The sequence below is a fragment of the Coenobita brevimanus genome, chromosome 45 (assembly GCF_032717465.1).
Source record: "Coenobita brevimanus isolate Jiangsu-jjx chromosome 45, ASM3271746v2, whole genome shotgun sequence".
Lineage (NCBI taxonomy): Eukaryota > Metazoa > Arthropoda > Malacostraca > Decapoda > Coenobitidae > Coenobita > Coenobita brevimanus.
Window position 1 is genome coordinate 34,738,108 of NC_136998.1, and position 6,000 is coordinate 34,744,107.

Consider the following 6,000-nt stretch of genomic DNA (forward strand, 5'->3'; position numbering starts at 1 on the left):
AATGATGGAATGGGGCTAGTGGGGAAGGGAATAGGAGAAGGGGTTAGGGGGAGGGAAGGGGGGAAGGGGTTACGGGGAGGGAAAGGGGGAAGGGACTAGGGGAGGGAAGGGGGAAGAGGCTAGGGTTAGGGAATAGGGGGGTGAAGGGCTAGGGGTAGGGAGAGGAAGGGTGAAGGGGCTAGGGGGAGAGAATGGGGGGAGAAGGAGCAAGGGAGGAGGGTGTAGATGTTAGGATAGAGGGAAGAAGAGGGGGTGAAGGTGTTAGGCTATCTAATTCCTGACTGACATTCAATTTGCCCTATCAGACATGCACGTCAAATTTAGCTCACTTCCACTGAATAGTCTGAGCAGAGTTAGTTGACAGACAGACACATCAAGCTTCAATGAGCACTCGGGGTCATAAGGTCGCGCATTATATCACCTCCCATGCATCTCATTCTCCTCTGCAGGCTAATATTCCCCAGCTGAGACGGGCCTGGTAAGTTTCTCTGCCCAAAGATGGTTCCCTTTGATACGATGCGTCTGGGAGGAAAATGACGCATATGTATAAAGAGTAAAGTAAACGCGGAGTAATAGTTTGCGATCTTTTATCCCAGAAAATAAAAGTTTGATTGTTGTATAAAAACAGTCATGTTTGTAATGTACAGATATCTTTATTAATCCCTTCGACCGGAGCAAGTCTTTTTACACCCGCACGTGCAGTGCGTGGTTGTTTGGTCCAGTTAGTCTGTCCTGTCTGTCTGTTAACAAAATTATGAAAACAAAACTGTGAGATGGAACTGGGCCAAATTTGGCATGATGCTTATGGTCCATCAGAGGAATAAGTGATTTTTTATTTTTTTTTTGCCGAAAAAGGTTATAGGTCATAGCCATGCTTATAAAGTAAAGGAGGATAATGGGGTCTATTTCGCAAAATAAATCGCTCGGAAAGAGGTGTTACGAAATCTCCTGTTCAGGGATGGTTAAAAAAAGAAAAAATGAAAACAATACAACGCTGAAATACTTTTGTGGCCTGAGAATATGGAAAGCAATTCCTGGTATTGTGTTATTTCTTCACTTCCCTTTTCTAGATTCGTATTTCTGTGTTTGTCTCGGATGTAGAAAAATACTGGGAGAAAAAGGAACAACTGCCTGTGTATGTCTTTTAATATTACTGTTTTGCGTTTGAACCTATTTACATGCCGAGGTCCGGGTATTGGTAACTTTAAATTGCCCTTCAGTACCTTGTATTTACTGGACTTTCACATTACTTTTTATTTACTGAACTTACAATCCATTCCCTTCTGGAGAAAGCTAAGGGATGAGTTGCGACAGAAAAGGGTAGAGTACGGGAAGGAAGTGATCACTCTCTATTCTTTCCTTGTACAATCTACTGTATCTCTTCTCTTGATTTATTTGTCCTTTTCTTATTCCATGCCATTCTGGATATAGCAAAGGGATGGGTTGCGACAGAAAGGGTCGGGAGCGATAAGAATGGGGTCGCTCTCCATCCTTTCTGGAGATAGCAATGGGACAGGCTGCGACAGAAAGGGTTTGTGTAGGAGACGAAAAGGGTCGCATTTTTTCATATCGCTCACCGTTCCTCTTGCCGCCGCCTCCTACCTCCGTCAACCCCTCCTTTTGAGCGAGTTGGGGTAGGAAATAAATGGAGATGGTGCTACCGCCGCCTCCACCGCCTCCAACCTCCGCCAACGCCTCCTTCAGAGCGAGATGGGGTCGATTTAGAGCGCGATGATGCTGCTGTGGGTGTAGTCTCTCGTCGCCTCCAACCTCCTTCAATAGTATCTAGAGATGAGGTAGATGGAGATGGCGCTGAGGGCGTTGCAGCAGGCGGCGGCCATCAGGGTATTCACCATCGCCATGAAGGGATTAGATTCCGGCTCTGGTTCCATGTCCCTCGATAACTGCCCCGTAAATTTCCGAGCATAACTTTGATTCATTTTTCTTTCTTTCCTTTATTTTAGTCACCCTTGCTAAACCTCGCATTCTTTTTATATCCAACTCCATCCACAAAAATTGAGATGGAGAGAAGTGGAGGCCTCGGAATGAGATGGAAAACTGGAAGAATTTCAAATGGATATGGAAGACTGGAAGGATGTCGAGAGGGAAGAAAGTTTGTGGTTAAGATTTCTACTGGGATTTTTTTTTTACATACGGTAAGGAAAAGGTCGGAATGATGATGATGATGATGATGATGATGATTTTCCTGGTCTTCATTTAATGCTCTGATGATAACCCTAGTATAGACGATTTTATTTAGCACTGAGTCATAGCAGCCTGGGCATTGAGAGAGAGAGAGAGAGAGAGAGAGAGAGAGAGAGAGAGAGAGAGAGAGAGAAATTATTTGGCTTCAATTTCAACTTCTGCTCGTGTGTGTGTGTGTGTGTGTGTGTGTGTGTGTGTGTGTGTGTGTGTGTGTGTGTGTGTGTGTGTGTGTGTGTGTGTGTGTGTGTGTGTGTGTGTGTGTGTGTGTGTGTGTGTGTGTGTGTGTGTGTGATTAGCGAGTGGGGGGAAATCTTTGAACTAGAAGGATTAGATGACTATCATTAACCCCTTCAGTACGAGGCCTCAACAAATCTTAATAAAACCCTATATAAGCAGCCACAATAAAGCAATAAAGAAGTCCTCAGAGTGAAGTGGTGGAGTGGTTGGTGGCAGGTCGTGTGATGCTGAAGGTCGAGCTAATTCACGTGTATGACAGGTGAGGAAAGGTCGAGGGTGAGGCGGTGTGGGTGGCAGTCAAGGCCGGTACTGTGTGTGTGTGTGTGTGTGTGTGTGTGTGTGTGTGTGTGTGTGTGTGTGTGTGTGTGTGTGTGTGTGTGTGTGTGTGTGTGTGTGTGTGTGTGTGTGTGTGTGTGTGTGTGTGTGTGTGTGTGTGTGTGTGTGTGTGCGCGCGCGCGTCCAAAGCCGCATATACGACAAAACTTTCACGAATACATTTTAGTGAAAGCAACAAAATCTTTAGAAAATGCCACAACAGTTCACCTTTTCAAGCTCAGGATACCACTTAACGCCAGACGATTTTGTTCAGCTGAGAGAGAGCATCAGTGCCAGGGGGTGTAAATGCAGTTACCATTAGCCTTCATAAATTCAAGACAACTCTACAGCAGTATGCTCTTCCGTGTACCTACAGACGATTTTAGTAAGCAAAAATGAAATGAGAGACACACAAATACAAAAACCACTATATAACTAAATACAATTATATATACAAATACATAAACCTCCGTATTTAATAAAGATACGTACAAATGCATAAACAAATACGTAAATAAATTCTACACACACCTCGATAAATAAAGTCTACAAACACCTCAGCATTTCCCCCAGCCCAGCGACCCACTTCTCCCTCGGTCAGTGATATAAACTGACACCAAAACAAAAGAAAAACAAAAGCCCCTCAAAGACACCGCAACCTTGCCCAACACGACACTCCTTATTGCTGACTCGGGCACTCCTTAACCCTTTCACCGCCAGAACGTCTTTTAATTTAATCAATGCCATTTCCAGACGATTTTGTTTTGCTTTGTGGAGACGTTGGACTGAAAAAGTTAGGAGTCCATTCAGCCTTCATTTGCCCCCACACTAGTAGGGGGATTTTCTTAGATATATATATATATATTGTCATCTGGAAGGGATAAAATATAGTCCTCGCTGACCGATTCATGGCAACAGCATATCATCCGGTTCATGTGCCAGAAGAAAAGAAAAATAAAGAAAAAAAGATGTCCTCGTTATGAAAGGGTTAATGAGAACTGGACCCCCTCTTCTGCACAGGAAAACAAGCAACCCCTTTCATGAGACACCAATCACTCCTCACGTCACATAAACACCCAATGTAAATATTATTCCCCCTCGTCGCCACCACTTCAAGAGACCTGCCGACGACTTTATCTGCGTCTGGCAAGCAATTCGTAGCTTTAATCTTTTCAGTAAGGTGGCTTTTTCTTTAGTTTACTCTTGCTGCTGCTAGACAAATTTCTTCAGCTTAGGTGAGCGCCCTGGTAGTGTGATTTTTTTTTTTTTTTAATGCTATATCCAACATCTCCAGTTCGAAAAATATAACAAGGGTCGAATAAAATAGACGAGACAGTAAGAATAAAAACAAATTAGCGCCGTCCTGTGGCTGGAGGAATGAAAGCTGCAAATGACTGATTGGATGGGAAAAGGAAAAATACAGGAAGGCAATGCAAGGCACTCTCTGTTTGGGAGAGAAAGAAAAAAAAACAAGAAAAGAATCCCTCCCACAACAAGATATCGTACTCTGACAGAAGAAAAAAAAAAAAAAGTAATTCATCAACAAATTACGACTAGGAAAGTACAGTAGGTTGGATATAAGGAAATGTGACAAAACGTTAAATCCAATTAGCAATCTCTGGCTGGAAGAGATGGTGGGAAGGTGGAAAGGAAAAAAGAAAAGACGAATCCTTTGACATACTCCAGGGAGGAAGAGGGGAGGAGTGAAATGGGGGGAGAGGAAAAAAATCGTCGCTCAACAAACATCAAATAGAGTGGAGGGTGGATAGATGAGAAAATGTGGGAAATAATAATATCATCATCAACATCATCAACATCATCACAATCATCTTCATCCGGGCCTCCTTTCCCACCCATGGGCAGGGCGAGGAGTAGCAATGTCCAGACAGCACAAACCTGCCCAATCCAAATAGGCCACACTTCCATTCACTCATCATTCAAGCCCCCGGAATCCTGGCTCTACCGGATACGCCAAAAAGAAAGAAAGAAAGAAAAAAAACATTCACCACATTCTGCAGCTTCACACAAACGTATCCGATTGAGTCAATCCGGAAGCTGCCACTCTCACAAGGGGTGCCAAAATCCCTGATCATGCATTTCTCCTCACAACATTCATCCAGCCAGCTCGATCTCTTGTCAGTTCTCTAGCCTCACCGACTTCCAAACCTCTCTTCCTCAAACACTCATCCACCATATCTCTCCACCTTCTCCTTGGCCTACCTCGCCTCCTCCCTCCTTCAAATTCGCTCAGGTATACCTTTTTCACCACTCTGTTGTTATCCATTCTTTCCACATGACCGTACCATCTCAGGACACTCTTTTCGATTCTGGTGTCCACCGACTTCCTCACTCCACACCTTTCACGAATCACACTATTTCGTATCCTATCCATCCTCTGTACTCCACATACATTCCTCAACAGTCCCATCTCCACTGCTCTTACTCTTGACTTTTCATTTTCATGCCACACCATAGTCTCACACCCGTATGTTAGAGTTGGCACTAACACTCCTTCATGTAAGCCTCGTGCAGCTGCAACACTCAAGCCTCTGTTTCTTATCAAGGCCTTCATTGCACCAGTTACTTTTCTTCCTTGTGTCACTCTACTTTCAACTTCTTTTGCACATTTTCCTCTCTTTTCCATCACTGTACCCGAGTATTTGAACTATCTCACCAATTCCAGTCTCTCTCTCTCCATTCACTGTGACATCATACTGGGAGTCCCCTTCTCTCTCAATAACCTTCACTTTACTCTTCTCTACATTTACTCTCCAGGCACGACGTTCACAGACGTCAGCAAAACTTTGTACTAGTCTACCAAGTTCCTGTCCGGTACTTGCAAACAGTACTGCATCATCAGCATACAACAAATTTGAGATATTCCATCCATCTCCATTCATTACCAATGCCATCCCTCTCTCCATTACTCGTATTTTCACTTCTCTCATCTCAAATAAATAAAACAACAGTAGGTGAAAAGGGATGTAATGGGGGCAGGAAAATGTTACAATAAAATCCCGGTAAGGCGAATGGAAGAGAGCGAAATAAATTGGCCGTGTTCCAGCTTATAACTAGAGCAATTCAATTTGCAATTCACTTTCTCAAGCTCCACGACCCTCAACCCATTCGCTACCACGACTTTTCTATTTAATATTTACTATTATCAGATGATTTAATTCGGCTTAAGGATCTCCTCGTAGAGCAGTTAGAAAATTTCCATTCAACGTTTCAGTACAGGGAAGT